Genomic DNA, 20942 nt, shown 5'->3' with positions numbered 1-20942 from the left:
AGTGAGCTTTCAGTGTGCTTTCAGTGTGGTCAAAATTGGTTGAAGAAAGTCGAATACAATATTGTTATTATTTGATGAAAATCCCCTCTCCGCTAACCCTACCATTCATTTTGGGTTACAGGGGCTTCGTACTAGTTTTCAGTCGCACTAGGGGTGAACAATCGGGCCTAAAACATGCACGGCGTTCTCGGACGGTAACGGAACAGTAATTCGATGAATACTTGTTACCTTGCATTGATATTCAGCAAAGGAGGAAGCATAAGAATATCATAATCTCAAACCACTTGTTACAATGTATTGTATAAAGTTCTACTCGCTGTCTATTAACAGTATTAAGGAACAATGCACAATGTTTACATCAAATGGGTTTTGACCATACAGAAATCCCACTGTACAACAAAAATGACAGGCCACAGTGCTGCACACAAAAGATTCTAGGGGGGGCCTTCTCGAGTCTTTTACCAATTTTTGTATAATATTTACTTTAAGCTGCGGTTCTCCTTTTCACATTCACTACTTTCATTTTTATTTTTATCTTTCAAACAAAATTCTTTTTATTTTGTTATTATCTTTATTTCTTTTTTTTTTCTTTTCTTTTATATTGTAATTGTGTATTACGTTCAGTATTGCTACTTGTCTGGTAAATAATTTTTCAATTTCTTTTTTTAAACTGGTTTATGAGTATTTTTAATTTTTAATTGATTGTTTTACATTTTTGCTCACTTGTTGTTACATTATGTTTCATATTCTGTTTTTATTTTTGTTTTGAATTGAAGGTGTCTGTCTTGTTATTTATATTTTTTCGTTTCCTTTTTTTAAATTTAAATAATAATAATAGACAGAAAGGCGCTATTGGGTCAAAGTATTGCGTCCCTTTTCTTTTGTCTCATCTTTGCTATAAAATATTAATTTCCAATTATTTTTTCTTCTCTCTCTCTCGATTGCAGATGCTGCGAAAGTTCAGCTTAGTTCCATAACCATAGACACACGCACTCTGTACCACAATCTTCCACAAGGTAGGTGCAATCTTCCACACCAAAAATGGGGCTTTGCTCACATTCAATGTCACAACCTTGACGCGGCGGCCTTGGAACCCGTCGTGTGGCAATTATTATTTCCAGTTTTAAAACCAGCCACACCGAAGAACCCACCCATCCCACCGCCTGGCGCCTGCGACAAACGGACGGGAACCGTTTTTCTTAATTACTACATTGATTAATGACTGCCCAAGCGACTCCGATTACCGGCGCTCATAAATCTCACCCCTGCCGGCGTCGGCAGCATTTGGCGCTGTGGCAGAGGTGTTATACTGTTGTTACGCTTCCACCGAGCCCTCCACCGCTCTTTCCCCAACCGAAATAACCCTACGGTTGCCTATGGCTTCCGGCGGAAGGTTTTTCCGCCGGCTGGGAGGAAAAAAGTTTTTGTTTTTCGTTTTTCCCCCGTTTTAAAGGGCTTCAATCCGTTCGGTTGGGGTAGTTCGGTAGAGACTACGTTCAATACGTTCGGTTGGGGTAGTTCGGTCTGACACCGAAGCATTTCTCATTTTAATCAACAGTTCAATTACATTTCCCTGGAAACCGGCATCAGCCGCTCGTCCGAAATGTATCAAATTTCGCTCTACAATAAGAGAGCGATACAATTGTGTCACGGTTTTCAGTGAAAAGGGTCCAAAAGTGTGGTGGGGGCCCGAGAACAATTTTACATCCACTTGATATTTATCCGCTTCTTGGTACACTTTTCACATTTTAACACCTGAACCCTCGGTTCACCGGTTTGACTCTGGCGGCAACCATCACGTTAGACCAAACAAAACGAAAACAAACATCGAGCGCGTTTCGGTACTTTACGGTGTGCAGCAGCGGTCGAAAGGGGTTAATGTTGTTTGTTTCCGTGTTGGAACAATATTTATCTGTTTGCTCAAAGTTGCATCCATCCGTCGTCGATGGTCGATTTCATCGTATTGAACGATTTTTTTTGTTACGATTTTTAAGTTGAAATGCAATTAATTTATTTTGAGGCGTTTTCTCCTACTTTATTTTCAAATCAATTATTTCCAATTTTTTTTGATTTAGTTTTATTTTTGTCCAGATTAGTTGCTTGTTTTGTGTTGTAGGTCTTTATTTTTGTGTTTACCATTTTTGTTTTAGTCAACTTTATTAGTCCACTGTGACTTACGTTAGACAATATTACTCTTCTACAAATTTTCTTAAAGGTTTAAAGGAAAACCAGAAACTCTAAAAAAAACTCATTTTTTTCGATAGAAATTTTCTTTTTCTACCTCCGATTCACTTTCAACATTGATCCCTGCTTACAAACATGTTCGACACGTAGCTTTACTTCAAAGTTCGCGATGCACCTCCATCAACCCGAGCGGGCACCAGCAATCCGGGCTGTATGATACTGTTACTGCAAGGAGCAGTAACTTCAGACTAGTAACAAAATAAATTGTACTCCACTTGATAGACATAAGATGACAGCATGAGCCGGAGCAGCAGCATCCCATTGAATCGAAATCGTATATCCCGATGCCCCCGGAAAGGTTCATTCGCTTTCACGGTGGTGGAGTCGGTGCTTTATGGGTTTTCCGCTCAACAATTCCCTGGACCCGGCGACGGGGCAACCGAAGAACCAATAAAACATCCAGGAGGGTGCACTTCTTCTTGGGCCGCCGACCCTCGAGCAGAGTACTCGCGGGATTCCAGCAAACCACAACAAGCGCGGGCGAAAGACAGGCCTTGGAGTACCGGCGGTCTGCTCTCAAGTGTGAACACTTCAGCTCTGTGGTGTTGTGGATTTTGTTTTTTCGGAGGATTTCTGGTCGAACGCGCTTCCAAACAGAAAGCCGATCGATGCCACGCTTTGTAAAGGTGTTTGTCGACTCGACGGGGTGAGGCAGCCGAAGGAAGGCGAGACAAGAAACACCGACTGACGGAACAGTTAATCGGAAATAAAAATAAATAAACGTTACTCTCCGTCTCGTGCCGAAGTAAAATAAACGGCTGGCCGGAACATGTGTCCACCACCTCGGTCGAAACCCGCAATTCTGAAGACTAAACCATTTACGAAGATGTTCCCGAGACCGAGACGAGATGGGTTCGGTACATTCGATTTCTATACAGAATCGTTTTTTTTTCCTATTGCTTGCTGGGTTTTGTTTTGTTTCTTTCACAATTCCAAAGAGCGACGCACACATACGCGAGTGGGCGCCAGAGCGCCTTTTGAAGTGCGATTCGCGGTGTGCATGAAAGAAGCTGACTGAAGCTTCTGCGCCCTTGAAGCATCACGCGATGTGTGAAAGCATGTGCCAATGTTTTGACGATCCCTAGCATAACATTCCACAGTTCGGTAGAGGGTTTTTTTGTTTGTTGGTCTGTGTTTTGTTGTTTCGATTATTTAGACCTGTCATCAGTTTGATCGTCCAATGCCGTTCATTCATGGTTTGTGATCCGCTAGCCGAGCCACAATGGCAAAGAAATCACACTGCGTGCGGAGATGTGGTATTTGTTTGTGTTGGACACTGCAATTAAATTCCTGCTGTGCTGGGACAGCAGTTTATTGGTTTTAGCTAACGCTGCGTTCCTGCTGTAAATAATAAATCCGCTTGAGCCATATTCAAATAGCGTTTAGTTTTGTGTGCTTTGTGGAAACGATACAAAGGGAGCTTGGGGGTAGTCTTCTGCGTACATGAATCAATTTATGATTTAAATTTATATCTGGAATTCTATTGATGGTTTATGATCAGTTTGAACAGAGTTTACAGAAAACTACATCCATCTAATTCATGGGCAGATGAGCTTTGTTTCAATTATTACCGAAATGTGAAATGTGAAATAGAACAACGACCGCTTTTTTCCACATAAAAAACTGAACCATCGTTTTCTGTAAACACCGTGCAATCCATTTAATCACACTTAGCGTGAAAATTAAAAGGGACGTTTAATTTAGAATTTTAAATGTTTGCATTTTCAACCGCTCTAGTGGGGCAAGTTGCAGCGTGGTTTGCGGAGTTTTCCATCCATTCGACAGTTTGGCGGCAGCTGGAAATTTTCTCACCCTGTCAGTCAGCCAGCCTGCATGCACGCGTGTTTGGAAAGTGTTTTCAGAATAGAACAGTGCTGCAACTGCTGCAATTAGCATCGTGTACTGTGGTGGTGTCGAAAAATGGGTGAACGACACAGTGCAAGAGCGTCGCGAGCAGCGTCTTAAAATATGCAACACGTAATGACGGACGGGGAGGGGGCATTGAACGGTGGTGTGGTAGCGGTTCTGGAGCGGCGGTACATGTGCGGTGTTGTGTAATATGTTGATCGATCGAACACCCTTTCCGTTTGAAGTTGTTCGCTTCACGGCACGGCACGTCAGAGGTCATGCACTTGCAGCCAAAGGGTAAATTAAAGTGTTGATGTGTGAGGGAGGTCGTTAAGTGGGAAATATATCTCTTTAATGGTATTGGGCTAGTTATATTATCGGACAATATTAGGACAAATGATTTTTACGCGTTTATAGATAATCTGCAAATCACTCTTCAACAGGTATACATGACCCTAGCTAGTTCTTTATATGCGAGATTTAACCTCATCGGCTTTGGACAGCTCAATGACATCGAGTATAAGAGTTAGCTCTGATGGGCCGACGGCCAGCAGTTCAAATCTCATGACGCGTAGATCGGCGGACATCAGCAGAGGATAGTTTCGGTATAGTTATTCAAAATGTAAGCTCTGGATTTGCGAAGATGTCAATAATAGAAAATAGGGTAAAGAATAGCCATGGAAGGAACATTGTTTGGTTTTGATTATTTTAAAATCCTTCGAGAATATCCTTCTTACATTGTTTAGCTAGCTATGGCCTAACTCAATAAGTGTAACAGCTAGACAAAAGATTCTTAGACGACAAAGGGAAATTTGCACCGGCACCGACAACTGGGTGCATGTGAATTAATGAGATTTTCCTTCAGGCTTCACTGCATTTTCACTGAATCTAGTGCATGTACGTCATGTTGTCGCCCACCGTGTGTGTGTGTGTGTAATGCATGCACGCTTCATCGCCATCATCGAACGGACGGTCGGGCACCAGTTTGGTTCTACAGCTACTGCTACTACTACTATTGCCCCGTGATTCGAAGTTTCGCGTCGCAGCGCCAAGATTAACTTCACCTCGTACACCGATTTTTGGCGAAGAAGAAGCACGGTGAACGGCCGCACTACGCACGCCGTCGTGTTAACACTGCGCACAGATGCGCCCTTTCCTGTTCTGCTTTCACCCGTTGCGAAACAAGCGGCCTTGTGCGGCTGACTCGACTACATCTAGACTGCACTTGTTCGGCCGGGCGTACGGTGTCGTTCGCTCTTTGGGTGTGCGTTCGCCGGGCGACACAATGTCGGTGAGTTATTAGGCGTTGATAAGGACCTGACACGGTTCAACTATCGAGCCTTCATCGTGTACAGCGGTGGCGAGATGTGATGATAACGAGCCTGAAACTGAGGTGTGCTTGTGAGTGGGCTTCGGACGACGGGACACGGCCGAGAAGATCCTTTTTCGGAGAGTGCCATCCATAATTCTTCCCGCTCGTTACCGCTTCGTGACAGACACGATCTTGTTTATTACCATTATATGGTGCTGCATCCGGATAGGCGTACTGTTACCGGACCGGGAGATGTCTCGTGCCACGGTACTCTGTTTGTAACAATCAGGACTGCATGCAGAAGTGATGATGCTGTGCTCAGTGTTTGTAATTCGTGCTTCCGTTTTACTATCATTTCTTTCCATTGGAAAACTTATAAATGTTTGAGTCCATCTACTTTTTATTCTTTTTTATTATATCTTATTTGGTTGACTTTAATATCTTGGTGTCCTTGTTATTTGAATTTCTTCAATTTATTATTTGTTGTATAAAATTCAAGGTATTGTATCATTTACTTTCTGTTTTATTTTTTATCTTATTATGAAACAGTCAAAAAAATAATGTCTCTACATCATTTAATATTCAAAATAAATTTAATTTTTATCTTAAAATCTTTACGACCACGGCATCCATTGTCACACGCCCATAGTGCTTCCGATTAGAGTGATTCCTTTCCAGTGTGTGTGCCCTGTACCTGTTACACACTTCGCCCACCTTATTTTCACATTCTCCCCTGTTCCATATCTTCCTTCACACCGTTATCCAAATAACCCATTATCGAAACTTACGACGCGACATTAGGTCCGTTTAAGGTAGGTTCCGATATTCCGACATCGCGTACGGCGCGACGCAGACCCATGCACGCATCCATGCGCCCACGCCAAGGTTGCTGCCGTCTACGTTATCGTTTGTGCGCCACTTCTGCATCCACTATCATAGGGGTGGAAAACACTGTGAGGAAGAACGGTGAGAACGAAATAAACCTGACACATATAGACCCAAACCGTCGGAAGGCCTCTCACTGATGGGAATCTCTCAACGTCTGTAATGTCAGTACAACATCAAACAACAGAAGAACGCACCACAGCATCACTGCACAGTGATCGGGCGAGAAAACTTATGTCTCTTGTTCCGCGCAGCCCATCCTCATCAGCCTTCATCCGACACCGCTCTGTTTGCTTTCTCCAATCTTTCGTGATTGGAAAGTCCTTCCAATTTTTTTTCGTGGTGTTGTGTGCGTGCGATAATGCTTGGTTGTTTTCTTGGTTGTTCTTTATCGTTGTTTTTCGGTGTACCTTTGGAAGTTCTTTCTACCGAGGGTTGAGAAATTTGTTCTTTTCGTCCAATGCGATCGGGAGGATCGAAGGCGGGGAAAAACGAAAAGACACCGATGCAAGCGAAGAAGCTGGGCTTGAAGTGATCATTAGTCTCCCGGATAATGTGTACGATAAATTAGGTTAAATCGATCGGGCCGGGTGGCAAGGGACGAAGGGGAGCTGGATGGATTTACACCGGATGGTATGTTAATGTTATGTTCGATGTGCTATCCTATCTTACTGATCTTCGGTCTCTCGGTCGGAAGGCCATAATATCAAAGCGAGTTGATAATCAGCTGTGTCGTAAAATTTGCTGTTTATTTACGAGCCTAGTAAAGTTGCTATTTTTTCTCTTTACTTTCACCAGTTTTTTTTTTGTGTGCTGGAGTTCATAGTCTTGAAGGCATGATTTGTAGCTGGGAAGGTTATTTTCGAGTGACGTTGTTGAGTTTCGTTTTAAATAAAATAAACATAATCTAAATTTATCACTTTTTAATACTGCTACTTCATGTTTATCAACTTGTGCAAAGAACAACGACTTTTTTTCGGAACTTTTAGTAGTTAATTGTTGATGATACTTCTCCAAGAAAAAAATGGCCACGGAAAATATGTCATAGTCGCTTACACTAATATTTCAAAAAGGTCCAATAGGACTTATATTATGTTTAGCTTTACTGGAATTTATAGAAAGACTGGGAATTATCCGATGAAAATGCTTTTTTTTTTGTCTTATTACTTATGGAATCTGCTTCAACGGCAATTTTGGCAATCTTGACATTTAACATCAAACGTCAAATTTGACATTATCAAACAGGTACTCAGTGCTTGACTTAAGTAGCTTTCCGGGATAAAATATAAACTACTATGTACTCTTAAATACTATTAGCAGACAAATTCACCGAGTGAGCTCAACGTCAAACTGCATGGAAAATCAATTTGCCATAAACATATTTCACATTGCTTATCAATGCCAGCCGCATCACGTGTAGGAGATGCACCCATAAACAATACGATACTGATCAATTGTACTGAATTTGTTTGGCGTTCGTCGTAATCGCAGCATGAAATTACACCAAACGCGCGTAGGTAGACAGTTTCCACAAAAACATGCCAATCTGCCGCTGGGAAACGAATTGCGTTTTCTGTCTGTCGCCCTGGTGGGAGTAGCAACGAAAATATCATAATCATCATCATCGCTCCACCGTTACCATCATTATCATGCTGCGTGGTTTCTCTGGCTAGGCTCTGGACGCCAAGTACGGCGATGCCTACTAACCCTTTTCACGCACAAGCAGGTATTACATGACATCAAAAACCGTTTGCCCAGTCATCCGAACGGATGAGTCAGTGCTGCTGGGGAGGCAACATATGTGACAACCGTGAACCGTTTTGCATGCAGGTTGACGTCCTCTTGGCGTTCTAAAACCCTCCCCGTTCTCACTCTCATCACAGGCGAAATGCAAATCGGTGAAAAGCCAGCACCTTTTGCTGCTGGTTGGAACCGATTTTGTGGAGGTTTTTCCCAGACCACCAGCCGTGCCGGCGTCACAGCCACTGGAACGGAAGTCGACGAATTTTAGCACCACCAGAAGCATTCGTCCGATTTTTAGTTTTGGCGTCACAGGTGTGTGCGAACGTGTTGCGGTGGTCGGATCGATCCGGACGATCGTGCATGCGAGGAGACACGAAGACGAAGGAAAAAGAATAGGGGGAAAAACACTTTCACGCACATACAGCACATACCGGCAGTACATTTTCAATTTAGTAGCAAGGATATTATAATCAAGTGAAAGCACACCCGGCAGCCAGCCAGCCAGGCACAGACCGACTGGGCGGGGAAAATATCGATGAGGCGTAACAACAGTCATTTGTTAAACGCATGTTTGCCACACACGCACACACACACACGGGCCACCGTGTGACGTTGGATGGGGCGGGTTTGAATTTTTGAACATGCTACACACTACTTTTCCCGTGCCAGTCCTTTCCGAGTACGGCATTTGGAATGCAAATGAAGCTGATGCATAATCCGTTCCTGCGAGTTGCAGGAAGCAAGGTTCGTTCGCCGGTTGGCGCAACGATGGTTTTTCTTCAATTTTCTCTCCCAGTCTCGGTCGGTTATGGCACGTGCACGGATGGAATGCCTGGAAACTGTGCAACAGTCAGTTGCCGCGGGCGGTACACACAGTTGAGTACTGTTTTAATGGTTTTCCTTGAACACATTTATTCCTGCGATTTTTCGGAAAGGTATATTACGGTTTTTGGAAAAGTTTAATTATAAAAGCCACACGATGGTTGATTCAAATTGGAGTTTGTAGTTAGATAATAGCATCTATTGTACAAGAGGAGACAATCATAGCAAATATGAAAAATTATGTTTATTGTCGGTCAATCGATTGGCTTTCTACTTGACTCAATGTTCATTTTCCTGTCATTTGAATTCATTGCCATAATTCATTTGCGATGATTCATTAAAGAGCTTTGTGCGAGCGTGTTTATACCAGGCACTTGAAGCGTTCAGATACATCCATTCTTTATTATGCTTTCCATTTGCATGTTATGAAATTCAACAACGAAGTAGTTTATCAAATTTGTAATAAAGTATAAACTAGTAATTTATTTAGTATCAATTTACTTAACACGATCACAGTTCATAAAGAGACTTATTCCTTTAACTGTTTTTCACAATATAGGGTCTTCTTTCTTCTTACTTGGCATATCAACCTTGGCCCGTATGCGTAGAAAAAGAGGTGAACGTACTTAATTCGTTTTAAAGTTTTGCAATAAAATTTAAAATTGTTTATTATTTGTTAATTATACCGATGACTGGCAAATAGTAAAGTATACATGGTTTAAATAAACACTTCGTAAGTTTTTTGAAAATTAATCGAAAATCCAGAGTAGACAAGCACAGGGCAGTCAAATAAAATATGTTAAGCTACATTATTACTTACATTGACAACCGACTGACTTTACGATTATATCCCCCAGAGCCCATTTGTGTAGCAAATTAGAACATTCTTTATGCTTGCTAGGTACAAATTCCAACATTACACCATTCTATTCCAAACCACACGCAGCAGCAGCACACATTTTAGCATAAACCTTCAAGTTTTTTTTTTGCGTCTACCGGTCTCCCAATTGGATGGCAATTGGTTCCGAACACGGGGACACTAGCACGATTTTCCCTCCCAAAACATGCTCTCAATAAATTGTACCCCTTGCAGAACTTTTCCAATAAAACTGTGACCTACGGCATTCGGAACGAAACTAACGTTGCCCGCCGGCGGTCCCAAAAACTCATCCAGATGTCCCTATCCCCATTGCCATTCTGCGTTGGGAGTCTCTCTGAGTGTGTGTGTGTGTGTGTGTGTGTGTGTGTGTGTGTGCTCTCACGCCGTGAGTAACCATTTCGTAGTGGTGTCAAAGGTTACATTTGAATTATAGCTCCCCGGAAACTATCCAGATACGGGTGAAAAGATAGCTCCGGGGAGACACTTGAGGGCAGATTGTCGTGAGAGGAAGGATGCCAAGGTTCGTTTTTCGCTGTAGTTTATTTTATAATTTGCTTCATTCAACACGACACTCGAAATTATCACCGAGCCCATAAAAATAATTCTTTGTCCCCTTGCTTCCCGGGTCATTCTTGGTCCTGCTGCTCGCACGGGTTCAAATTTCCAAGAGCCAAGCAGTTTTTCTTCCGAACTGTTGTAGCTGTCGAGGGAGGTGGTTGAAAGCGGATAGACTGGTCATCTTGCGAGGAAACACAGGACGAAATTCGTTGGTGCTTCCGGGTAAAATTATCAAACTAAAGCGTAATAGGATGAAGGTGGGAGTACCTTTCCACAACGTCCAAACACTCGAGATCTGCGTCGGATGTGCTGTTGATGCTGCCGTTTATTTACTTCCATCTCTGGCGCTGTGTTTTTGGTCCAGGTTTTCGGCTGCAACGCCCGTTCGGATCCATCCATGGTCAGATGGTTGCAAAAATGTTGCAATAAATTTAGCACGAATGCGAATGTTTGCGACCAGGCAGACAGCAGACACTATACAGTGCCTAGGTTAGTTTTTCCCCTAAAACGCTGGAGATAATGTTTCTGAACCAACCGTGTGTTGTTTGTTTTCCTGCTCATTCGTAGTGCACCCGGGGATTTTTCTTTCCCGGGATGCGCCTTTTATAGCACGTGGATCACAATCTGCGCTCATAAACACCAGGCCCAGGCAGCTCTGGACAGCAGCAGCAGCATCATGTTTGGTTCTTGGGTTTTTGTTGACGTAGCCGAACGATGAATTCCCGGAATGGCGTTAGATATGGAGTTCCAGTATGGCCCGAATCTCGTACCTGCTGTGAGAGTCATAAAGGAAGTGCACTATTTTAAGGTCTTGAATTATTGTTTTACAATATTATCTTCACGAAGAGAATTTGTGAGTCTGGAAAACATTTCTTAACGGGCAATATTCGTATCAGCCCTTGCGTAGTGGGATTTCAAATAGTTTTTGTAGCATTTATCAGTTTCTCGATAAATTTTTGTATGTTGTTTAGGTCAGATTCTCAACTTAAATAGTTTGCATTTATAGCAAGCTTTTCTTCTATAAATTTTGATCGCTCTCGATAATCCGTTTTCGCCTAATTTTCTTTCTGTTGCCTCATGCGGATTATCCGTATTTACCTAGTGCACTTAATAAACAATGTACTATTTTACGTGCACTTTACAGTGCTAACAATGTAAAAAATTGACTTTCTTCTTAATTTTAGCAAAACTTCAAAATAAAATCTTTCATCTCTTTCCAATTGTACGCCTTTTTAATTTGTCTGAAGCTTAAAAAACACAACCAACGAAGAGCAATTAATCTCAATTAACGATTAAGCGAGCATATGGTCGCCCAGCAAACATTACACGACTTGCCGGAAATGACAGTTTGGTTGAAACGGATCATCTCCACGCCTCTTCAAACCACCAAAACCGCCTTAATTTTTCTTTCCCAAACACAGTTCCAGATCATCAGTAGTAGGTGACACGACGGGGCTACGACGACGCATTCGAAGACGTCTTCTTGACACCAAAATCAATTTTCACACCAACCGGGAACCCCCTTATTTCTTTCCCCCCACGGCCGGAAACGATCGCTTGGTCCGAAGCATAAAAGTGTGTCCAAACCCATTCGTTTAATCTTGTTGAAGCTCTCGCTGCTCGGATGCTTTTGTGTTTCAGTGTGTGTCTCCACACACCTTGATCCCCCTCGTTCGCCACTCGCCACTAGAACTTTATTAATGGCAACCGGGGCTACAATTAATTTGTGTGCCGTAAAAAGACACAAATGAAAAGTTTGTCTAACCGGGCGGGATAGGTTTGTGCATAAGTTGGCACCGCGTTCTCCTTTTCTGCTGTCACCTATTATCCCGGCAGCCCCTATTTTGCTCCAGAAAAATTGACCCGTCCCCGTGCTGCTGCTTCAACAACATGGAAGCTCGTTTATGGTGCCTGCTGCCGATACTACTGCTACTACTCCTCACATATATTTAGCATGAGGACGCCTAAAGGTTTTTGCGCACCGTGCGAACCAAAGACTAAAAAGTTGGGTTAAAAATAAGCTCCTGGCTGAAAATTAATTACCGCTCTATAAATCTCACCACACCGTAACGGTCTTGCGGGGTGTGGAAGTGATCCGGGAGGGTATGCTCTCCTCGTCAGTTTGCTCCTTTTGCAGTGTGAATGAATAGGTATTGGTGGAACTATGGAAGTGACTCCTGAATTTGCCATACCCTGGCTGGCTTTTGCCTGACCTAACCCGACTCTAATCCGACACGAAACATCTCCGGAACATTGGAGAAGATCTTCTCTTAGCCAGATTCACACACACAGACACAAACACACTTGGAGAGAATTAAAGGGAGACGGTGCATACGATGATGAATGGAATGACGTCCGATTTCGTTTCGACGCCGCCCTAAACTACCTCCTGGAACTCCGAAACCCAGCCCTGCATAAAGGTGTCGCATGCAGTTTTCAGAACTCGAGAATGTTTTATAGCACACAGAATGATGAAGTTGCATCACTGCATCAAGCTGTTGCAACGAGTTACCACCTCGGCCAAGAGCACGCTTCTAACATTACCCTCACCGTACGTGTGTGTGTGTGTGCAGAATTTTATATATTTTTCCAGCTGCAAATAAAATGGAAAACTTTAGCAGACACAGACACACACATATAAAGAGTTTCGCCCTGTACAGAACCTTTAAAAAAAGGGCGAATGGAGAGGAAAAATAGATAATTTTATTACCTTCAACGCCAAAAACTTTGGGTCCATTTGAAATGTGCTCGGCGAAAAGGGATGGGTGAGACTTGCGGGCAAGCTGCAGGGAGCTGTTGCACTTGGCGTTGGAGTGAATGGTTCGGGTCGACTAAATGGAATGCAATAGAGGGGGAATCGTATCTTTTCAGTGGAAGATGGGTTTTACTCGCTTTTTTGATGGTGACTTCACAGCAGAGAGCAGAGCCACCGAAAGAGCCAGCAACTGCAATCGGTATATAACCTTGCCTGGTTGCTTTTTATTGTGCCAAGCTTCTTTTTTTTGCTGCCCAACGGCCATTGGGAGCGAGTGTGTATGTATAGCGATGTTTTTATTATGCGCGACCGTCTTATCTTTTTCGGTGCATCTACGACGACATAGAGCGCGCGAGTCGCCGCCGTGTACGTACGGGTGAATGCAGTTGAATTGCATTTGGCACGACTACTGCTGCCTGTTAATTAGTGACAGCCTTCTCATTTGGGGACGGCTTTTTTGTTGTTGTAGTTGTTGGTTCTTCCGACTTCCCATTATTGCATCCAGTAAACCAAGACGATGTGCTCAAGCGGGGCGTTAGGGTACAGCGTTGTTGCTGAGCTGATGCTGAAGATAATGCTGGCAATCGGTGGGAATCGTCTCGAGGGGTCAATTAAGTTAGCATAAAGCGAAACTGCAAAGTACGAAGAGAAAAAAAATTGCTGTCCACGCACATGAGAACCATTATACCATATACGAGGCTCGGGTGACATAAAACCATGTACAGAAAACCCCCCAAAAATGACCAAAGTACAGAGAGTCCTAAAACTTTCCAACAGCCTAGCGCGAATGAAACCTTGAAACGTTTTTATAGCAACTGCTGCTCGTATAAAACTGCATCACCATCGGGAAGTTCATGATGTGGAAGGAAGAATGTTAAAGAAGTGTTTCTGCAGGGGGCAAAAATGGTTCCCCGTTCCTCTGTTTCCCTCTCGACGTCCAGCGTAGAACAAAGCGAGCTCCTTTCTGAAAGAGTCTCCCGCCGCCGCCACCCCTTGCGGAATGGAAAACTTTTCCAGAATGGTTATTGTTTTTGGCAGCTCAGACGGTCAAGGTAATGAGGTAAGCGCAAAACTTACCCGTTTGGGGTGTGGTGCGGAGTGGCCGCCGGAGTATGTAAAAGTCCTTCCTTTTATCTTTCACATCCGGTTCCCAGGTCTCTACATATTCTCACCATTTTCTCATGATGAGAATTGCAGTCGTGCTTCTCGCAGTAGAATGCCGTTTTTGCTTTTTTTGCAGCTTATAATTAAAAGATTTTTATCTCAATTTGATAAAATTTATGTCGAACCATGAACCTAGAGCAGCCCCCGAGTGCTTGGAGTGTGCGGACCTTCTTACGTTAGATGTTGCACCATTTACGTGAATTTCTCGTTTGACGAATGGCTGGCCCGGTTCTTTATGGTGTGATGGGCGTGTGTGTGTGTGTGTGTGTTCTTTTGTGGAATCTTTTTGCCGCTCGCAAGTATGCATCTGGGAGAGATGAAAATGATATGTGGCAGTATAATTTTCGCTCTAAGCCATTTGACAAAAGAGTGCAATTTATTTTTATTAACCAATTTCAACTTTTCATCGCCTGAAATGGAGGCAGAAGGCCCATTCTTTCATATATTTTTTGGGTTGAAGGACAATTTTTTATTACGAGTATGTAAAATTGAATTATATTTAACAAAACTTAATTTTTAATTATTTAGCGGATTATTTTTATTATAAAATATTCTGAAGCTAATTTACTGCTAATTCTGATTATTTTAAAGAAATGAAAATCCGTAACACTCGTAGTAAACAGTATAAACAAAGGTGCACGGACACTCAGAATGAATTATAGCACATGAATTATAGCAAAAAACGTCGCTCGCTCTACAAATAATCCATACCGCTTTAACTAAATGCAACACCACAGCGCAGCATTCATTTGATGCTTTTAGATTAAGAAATCGTGCCTAAATTATTCAAAAAGGTAATTTAGAGCGCAAATTTACTGCCACTATAAATTCCAAAACTGCTAAAAAAAGCACATACTGAATTGCTTGCCATCGAACGAATTCGCAATTCGTGCAGCATTGTGCACACTGTGCGATGAATTTATGCATGGAATCGGAGGACGATACTCTTTCTGTATCTGCCAGTTGTGCGGTTTAGAATAATTAGCGTATGAGATCTGGCCCAGAAAACAACAAACAAGACTACTTTTTATATTCTAGTTAACAACTACCCAACTGGGAAAATGGGTCACATTTCGGAGCTTGCGTCGGGATTTTTTTCTTCTTCTTTTTGCCATAAAATCGCACACACCGTTATAAATTGGACTTTTAATTGACAGCGTGTGCATTGTAGCAGCATGGGTGCAATTCCTGGGAGTTTTAGTGCCGAGCTCTTATGCGGTTGCTTTCTCTCTCTCTCTCTCTTTGGTGCTGTGACTGCATTCTATACTGACCATTTCTAGCACCGTTTGAGAGGTTGAAGTAGGTAGAAAAAATAGCTAAACCACACGAAACAAAATCTAACGGATGAGTCCATGATGCAATTTATATGCACTCCCTCCGGGGCGTGCAGGCAAAGCTTTAGCAGCCGTCGCGTTGCCCATTTTGATGGAGCAGCAGCTGAGATGAATTAAAAGTGCAGCGAGCGGTGGGGTCGGATAAAGTGGCCGTCACAACCGGAGGACAACGTGTGGTTTTTATCTCTACCGTTTTCCGATTTCCGACCCAGCTTGTAATAGTTTTATTCTTTGCCCATTTTTTCCCCGTACTCAGCCGAGCTTCCCTCACTGTTCGAACGCTGTCCGCGTGGTGTTGGAAGTAGTTGTGTTTATTAAAAAATAAATTGATGCCCCAACAACCGTGTCTCGTCCCATCGTCGTTGCGGTTTTCGCCCTTTTACGCTGCGGTTTTTTGTGGATTCGCAGCAAGGTGCAAGAAGTTACACCAGCCCCTACCGAGCGTTACGAGAAGTGCATCTAAGATGGATTTTGATGCGCTGATGCGCTCGGGCACTAGAAGGAAAGAAAAAAACAAGCACAACCACCACAATCACCACGTTTCATCGTCACCGTCATCATCATCATCAGCTTCATCGTTGCGGCTCGGTAGAATGCATTCCAGACAGACATGCGGTTTTCCGTGCTTTTTTTTCTGCTGCCACTGCTGTCCCGGTTCAAATGTGCACCGGTTCGATGTTACTTTATGGCGAGTAGTAGCTAGCCAGCGCGTTTCGGATCACGATCAACGCTGGTTTGCATGCTTTGCGAGGAGATGGAGAGATGGAACACCCGACACCTAAAAGATGCAGCTGATGCGTTGCAACTGTGTGCACAAACCACTGCGAACGATGCGCTTTCAAGGTTTATCCCGGAGGATGACTATGATGATGATGATGCTGTGTTGCGGTGTGTTTTTTTTTTCCTGTAAAATCTGGTTGACATAGGGCCGGGACATGGGGTCAATGGTGGGGGCAGGTTGGGAGGCAAATGTTCCTTGAGACGAGAATGAAATTGACTTAATTAAGAGGTTTTTCGGTTTATGGCAACATTCCTTCCTGCTGGTTTTTACACTTTCTTTAGTGATCATGCTGAGAATGTTCTTTTGGGAGGGTTTTGTAAGAATCTTCGACGAGAACTTTACCAGGAGTTTTGTGCTGAAATACTTATTTTGTTTATTTGTTAAATGTTAAATCAAATATTTTAACTTTTAAAAACATAAGGCACTCAGGATTCTTCAAGATTTTTGCTCAATGTTTTCTAGCGAGTAACTTGAAGTTCCTAGAAAATATTTTCGGTTTTCTGCTGTGTTTATTTGTACTGATATTCGATGCTGTAAAAACGGCGAACGATTTCGCCAGATTTTCGCTTAATTCGCCTTGTGCGTCAATGCAGATTATTCGTTCCATAATTTTATAGCAAAAATTAATATTTTCAGTCTCCAAAATTACCTGATGTATCGGGATATTTCGTTGGCAACATCTTCAAGTGATGTAGGTAACTACCGAATAATTTTTTCGTTTAATTTGTACTTACCGTTGTTAATGAAATACAGTGTAATGAAATGAATTCATTCCTGAAAAAAAAAAACTACAGCACCATATCTCAATCAAACCCATCATTATCTGTCTCTTGCACAGCTAGCACATCGTTCTAATGCCTAAATATTCCATATAAAACCGAAATCCAGGTGTGTCTCATAATGTCTCATCATAACAATAACATTTCCTACCATCCCCGGAGAATTCACTGCTTTCTGACTGAAAACAGCAATCAACACACGGCTGGAAAAGCCGTTCACAAACCATTAATCCAAGCCTCGGACGATGTTTATTTAGCGAATCCGTCTAGCAGAAAGTAGTCATTTTGGTGTGCCCGTTGATGAAACGACTTTCTCACTCTCCCTGATGAAGAAGCCGATTAGAGCTAGCTGGTAGTTGTCGAGGGTGGCACCTTTACGCGAGTTTTTTTTTTGCGCTTTCCATCACAACCATTGGGAAATTAGCGGCCGCGGAATACATATCTGGAGCGGGCCAAAAAGCGAGCCAAGGCTTAGCAAAAGGGTCCACAAATAGGTTAATTGGGAAACCGTGAATAATAGGCCGGGGAGTGGTTTTTGGCGCATCGACACCACCACCTAGTGCCGTGTGTGTGCCTCAAATGCACCGCCGAGGGTTTTTCTTCCAACGGCCATTCGACTCTAGCGGCCACTCAATGATTTAGTGATCATTTTCAGCTTTTCGGGGTGTTTATTACTATGCTGCCAGCAACAGCAACAGCACCAACAACGGTCAAGAAAAATGGTTAGATTTCCGGTAACGTTTCCGCCCCGGTCGGCTTGGTGTTGGCGAATGGCGAATCCATGAAGCAAGAAACAAACAAACCAAGAGGGATGGGAGAGCGAAAGGAAAGAAAAAAAACGGTCCGAAACGAACGAAAAGGGGTTTAATCAGATTAAAGGGATTTTTTTTTCATTGTGTCGGTTGATTCGCTATACGCTATACGCTATACACTCCTTTCGCGGGGCAGGGTTAAAAAAGTCCTATTTGTGGGTTAATTTGTAGCTGACACGCTATACTTTCTACACACCGCTCCCGGGTTCCTATCAACACAGGCCAACAATCATCAGCCCCCGATTAGTGCAAGTTTACTCATATTTCTCTTTTCTCTACGGTTCCGTTCTCTACTTGCAGGTAATTTAACGCGTTTCGGCACCTGAGAAAAACATCACCGGGAATAGTCGGGGCTCTTATGGGTAATAAATAGAGCCTAGGGCAACGAGCACATCACCCTCGAGCAGCAGCACCTCGGCACCAGCGCCGGACGTTTCAAGTGTTTCGAATTACAAACTCACACGACATCACAGTAATCGAGCCACGCTCATGGGCTCCCCCCGAAACCCGGCAGGTCGTCGATTTGATTTGAATTGGGTAATTTCAACGTTTATTATAGATTTATAGCACGACCCGGTTTTCCGTGTTCTCGTGTGCGAAATTATGTGCAGGAACAAAAAGAAAAAAAACAGACGGCAACAATCCCAATTCCAGCCTTAGCACGAGGTACCGAATTTATGGTCGATTTACATGACCGGCGTAAAATACTTGTGCCTCAGTATTTACCATCGCATAAACAATTAAATTTAACTATTCGGTTGGAGCGCGATATCGTGGGAAACCTGGTTAACGAGCGTATGCAAATAGCGATGGAAACATTACCCGCAAACAGAATTATGCTTTGGCGGGAGATTGTTGGGTGGAATGCTATGTATGACTTGTTTCCTGGAAATTAGAACCATTAAATTGTAAATTTTATCCTCAAATATTTATCATAATTTAGTTTCACGAAATGAAAGCACACTGAAACTAAATCTAAAACTAAAGCTGCTAGACAATGAGGCGCCCTCTAAGTTTCTAAGTCTATGTCGCGATGAGGACTCTACAACTATAAAGTCTGTGTGTAGATGAAACTTTGACGGCGAGACTCTTTCGTGGAACAGACATCTACGACTATATGGCCTCTTGATAGATGGCAACGCTTCGATAACGAAGTTCCTTAATGAAGAAGGTCTTTTGGACGATAAGGATACCTCTTTGCCTAAGGGATCTTAAAATTAGTGAGGTCCCTTTGAATATGACGTCTCTTGCTAGATGCAATACCTTAGCTGAGAAGGTATCACCTATTAGAAGATAGGCAATGAGTTCCCTTGGCCGATCATGCTTTTATGACTACGAGATCTCTATTATCCCTTCGGACGGCTAGGCCTCTTCTGATTTGAGGTCTTTTTTCTTGGGTAGGTGAGCCATTCTTGGGTAGGTGAGCCACGAAGTCAAATAAGAGATCTCTTGGTAGACGAGGGTTCTTGGTTGATGAGGTTCTTAGGATGACGAGGACTCATGGAAAAGTTCATGGATGAAGAAGCCCCCCTGCCAGCAGCTTTCTCCTTTATTTAACTACTAACTCAAATGCCTATTCTAATTGCTATACAATCTCCTTTAAATCTTAACTCTTCTTTAAGATATTTTTTCATTTTCATAATAAAGCGCTAGGAAGAAAATAATTTGTTGATTCCGATGCCTCCGATATTTACGATCACCATTCAACAGTTCGCCAGCTTTAAACGACCCATTTGCCAGCTGCTACCGGTACCGCTCGCAAACAAAAGCTCCCATTTTCCACACTTATGACTAACCGGCACACGGTTTCGATGCCAAAACTCCCGAAAACAAACAGCGTTCAAAGCGTTTTAGGGGTGAAAATGCAATTTATATCCCTAGTGCCACGCCAGCCCACCACCCGTCCACCGTCCAGCTCCAGCTAGCCCGACAATGAGGTTTTCCGGGGCTTTAGGTTCTATTTGCTGGGACAGCGCACAGGACTCTCCAAACACAGCTTCAATTATAGCGATAATAATTTAAACCCACCCGGTACCCTGTTTTGCCAATTTATAGCACCGCACAGCCAACCCACACAAACCCTCCCCCCCCCCCCCACTAGGCGTTGAGATAATGATAATATTAAAATTTTGGAACACTCAAATTTACTTATCCCCATCTCGCTATTGGGGGACAAGCACACACATATATATATCGGACGTCAACAAATATGGCTCCGTTCGAGCGGGTAAAATTTATAAACACAAATTTGTCGTGTTGATCGCTCGGTGAAAATCGGCACGAAATGAATATTCCCCAAACGGTTTTGCTCTATCATCATCGACCCAACAACAGCTGGACAGCGCGATCCGTGCTGTGTGCTGCGTGCTCTCTCTCCACGCTCCACGTGTGTGACTGTGAACGAATTGATTGTTAATTAATAATAAATAAAGCGACGATATGCCTGTGTATGTGGGGTTGTGGGCGAGATATCGAAACACCCACCACCACCCAGCGTCACAATGCGTCGACGACGCTTTGCTTATGCTGCAGCATAAAATCATTAATTTTTGGTCACTCGTTTATCGGGCACATAAAACGACGCCCCGGTACGTGTTTGTACGCGCTTCCTCATATTTGATCATTTGATAACTGTACAAACATGGAGCGTGCGTCCCAGATCGGGATAAAATGTTTGAGGACAGCATTGGGCCCAGGAGTCCGTCATCATTTTGTACCAGCCATAGTGACATGAATCCTGGCGACCGATTCAAATTCCGGTATTGATGATGGATTGCGACAAAGTTGCGCCTTCCTTTTATGGGCTAATAAATATGAAAAGGGTTTTCTCAAGCGTGTGTGTGTGTGAAAAGAAATATTAGTTTTATTATAATTAATTGGACACTTTGCATCATCAACGATTCTCCCGTTAACACTACTTTACACACTTAAAAGGCTTTGTAGAATGGTGCAAAGATGGAAGCTTTTAATTTGTTAACGGTTAGTTTTCGCGTAAACGAACACGAAAAACTAACACATGAAAGCG

At 43.0% G+C, this 20942-nt stretch overlaps 1 protein-coding gene across 3 annotated transcripts in view; it reads left to right on the top strand.

The window, feature by feature from the left end:
- The window catches only part of LOC118504128 (insulin-like growth factor-binding protein complex acid labile subunit), a 200600-nt gene that overhangs the window by 85733 nt on the left and 93925 nt on the right, over positions 1 to 20942 (top strand). For 2 of the 3 annotated variants that reach the window (XM_036038217.1, XM_036038216.1), the window contains one exon: positions 948 to 1016. The gene's annotated coding sequence lies outside the window, so the exon portion shown is untranslated. Of the gene's footprint in view, positions 1 to 947; positions 1017 to 18217; positions 18455 to 20942 lie in introns of all 3 variants that reach the window. The other variant, XM_036038215.1, reaches the window with a different exon arrangement.

Source organism: Anopheles stephensi, chromosome 2, assembly GCF_013141755.1.
Source record: "Anopheles stephensi strain Indian chromosome 2, UCI_ANSTEP_V1.0, whole genome shotgun sequence".
Lineage (NCBI taxonomy): Eukaryota > Metazoa > Arthropoda > Insecta > Diptera > Culicidae > Anopheles > Anopheles stephensi.
Note: the sequence above shows the minus strand (reverse complement) of the source record. Positions and strands in the feature narration are given on the sequence as shown.